The sequence below is a fragment of the Symphalangus syndactylus genome, chromosome 6 (genome assembly GCF_028878055.3).
Source record: "Symphalangus syndactylus isolate Jambi chromosome 6, NHGRI_mSymSyn1-v2.1_pri, whole genome shotgun sequence".
NCBI classification, from domain to species: domain Eukaryota; kingdom Metazoa; phylum Chordata; class Mammalia; order Primates; family Hylobatidae; genus Symphalangus; species Symphalangus syndactylus.
Window position 1 is genome coordinate 132965167 of NC_072428.2, and position 2721 is coordinate 132967887.

Below are 2721 nucleotides of genomic sequence, written 5' to 3' on the forward strand. Positions count from 1 at the left end.
TTGGGTTAACTGAGCACCTAAGACAGTACCGACCAAAAAGGGCCGTGGTGGTGGTTGGGGCAGGGTGGTAGTGATGATGTGTCTTGGAGGCACGTCGTAACCCTCAATGGGCACCATAATTTGGTCAGGAAGAAGAAAAAAAGCAGCTCAAGTAAAAGGGCCAAAGAGAGAAAGCTTTGTTGATAAGAGAATGGCCTTTAAGAATCATGAAGGAGGCGGGGCGCGGTGGCTCATGCCTGTAATCCCAGCACTTTGGGAGGCCGAGGCAGGTGGATCACTAGGTCAGGAGATCGAGACCATCCTGGCCAACATGGTGAAACCCCATCTCTACTAAAAAAAAAAATACAAAAATTAGCTGGGCATGATGGCACGTGCCTGTAGTTCTAGCTGCTCAGGAGGCTGAGGCAGATGAATTGCTTGAACCCAAGAGGTGGAGGTTGCAGTGAGCCGAGATCGCACCACTGCACTCCAGCCTGGCAACAGAGCGAGACTGTCTCAAAAAAAAAAAAAAAAAGGAATCACGAATCACGAAGGAGAAGCTCTTCCACACAGGTAAGTGCAGGAAGCGCTGCACAGGTAAGCGTGGAGGCACACACTCAGGCTTGCCAGGCTACAGCTGGCTTGCACAAGCCCCTACCCCCTCAGGCTCAATTGATCCTAATTGCCACCTCCTCAAACCCAGGGATAACAAAGAGGTGCAAGCAAAATGAAGAAGGTGTGTCCAGTCCTTCCCCAGGTGGCTCCAACCTGGCTGCCATCCCAGGGCAGAGAGAGAGGAGCCACACTTCACCAACCTCTCCCTGTCTGCATGACATCACTCAGCATTACCTGGTTAAAGTATTTCTCACAATGCCCATTTCTCATCTTTTCCTCGTTAACCTTTAAGAAACAAGCGAGCTTGGCTCAAGGAGGTAAATGATCCTTGACTTCACGTCAAGGCATTCTCAGCTTTTCCTGGAGTGATCTCAGGTGTGCCGAGCGGCCTTCTGGATGCCATTGTTGGCCCCTCTCTCTCTCCAATGTCTCTTCTCTGCCCTGCCATGCAATGCCATCCTGCTCTAAGGACCTGCTAAGACAGCCCTACCTTGGCTTACTCTCTCCCTCCTCCTTTTTTTCCCCTCCCTCAACTCTGCCCAGACCTTATCTTGCATTTCTTCAGGTGCAACACAGGGGGAGGAATGCTGACCTCTGGCCCCCATTCCTGAGGCTTCCGGCAGAGCCATTCCTCAGGCGCAACTCAGCTGTTCTTACCAGAACCCAGCACCTTGTCAATAACATACTTTGCAAACGTCTGAGGGAGGGAGGCATTTTAAAAGTCCAGTGATGCCTGTGAGAACAACATTTTCTTTTTTTTTCTTTTTTTTTTTTTTGAGATGGGGTGTCACTCTTCTATACTCTTGTGCATTGTATACTCTTGTGCAGGCTGGAGTGAAATGGCAGGATCTCGGCTCACTGCAACCTCCACTTCCAGGGTTCAAGCAATTCTCCTGCCTCAGCCTCCTGAGTAGCTGGGATTGCAGGCATGCGCCACCATGTCTGGTTACTTTTTGTATTTTTAGTAGAGATGGGGTTTCTCCATGTTGGTCAGGCTGGGCTTGAACTCCCGACCTCAGGTGATCTGCCCGCTTTGGCCTCCCAAAGTGCTGGGATTATAGGCATGAGCCACCGCGCCTGGCTGAGAACAACATTTTCTCATTGCTTTCCAGCCTCTGACCTATGAGACATACAGAAGCACGAATTTTTTTTTGCATTCTATATTCTGAAATAATCAGGGACGGGGGAGACAGAGGGGAAGAATAGTAACCATTTGTGGGTACCTGAAGAATTCCTGAGGCAGCACGAGCAGTAGATATTTCTTCTACTCCCTGTCCCTATCTCTGAAGTCCTGTATAGAAGCCTTGCAGCTGCCAGGCAGGAAGAGACATTTGCCGTCTCGTTTAGCACGTGGATCACTTCCCACATCCACCCTGCAGTGAGCTGATGTCTGTGTGTATGTGCTCTCTTCCCTTCTCACTTGGGCTCCTGAGGGCAGATGTGGAATCTCATAGATTATCTTAATGCCTTTTACAGAGGGTACCACATACCAGACAGTAAGTGCTGTCCCAGAGCTTTGCTGAAGGACTTCTGGCCCCCTTTTCCTCTTCCTCCTCTTATTCTTCATCTTTTTCCCCTTCTTCCTTCTTCTCTTCTCTGTCAGCCCCCTTCCTGCCCCTTCTCCTCCACCACTTTTTTCCTCTTCCTCCTCCTTCTTCTCACTCTCGCTCTTTCTCTGTGTCTCATATATATACACACAGACACACACACAAATACATATTCACACACACAAGTATATTTAGGCTGAAAACATGTTCTAGTAATCACAGTTGCATTGGTTTTTATTCTTTCCAAAGTGTTTCCACTCATGTGGTCATCTTTAATTACTACAACCTCACTCAAAAGGCAGCTATTTTTTTTTTTTTACCACCTTTGAGAGGTAGAAAAAAAGTGGAAATACATATGGCCAGTAAGAAAAGTCAGAATAAAAATAGGTCAATCATTCATAGATTCAGTTAATATTTATTGCACAATACATTGTACTAGGAATTATGCCAGGTACTGGGAATACAAGGGTGAATAAGATGGACATTATCTTTACGTTTGTGGAGCTAATAGTCATTTAAACAAACAAGTGCAATAAAGTCCAGTGTGTGTAATAAAAAGAAAATATGGGTGGTCTAGCAA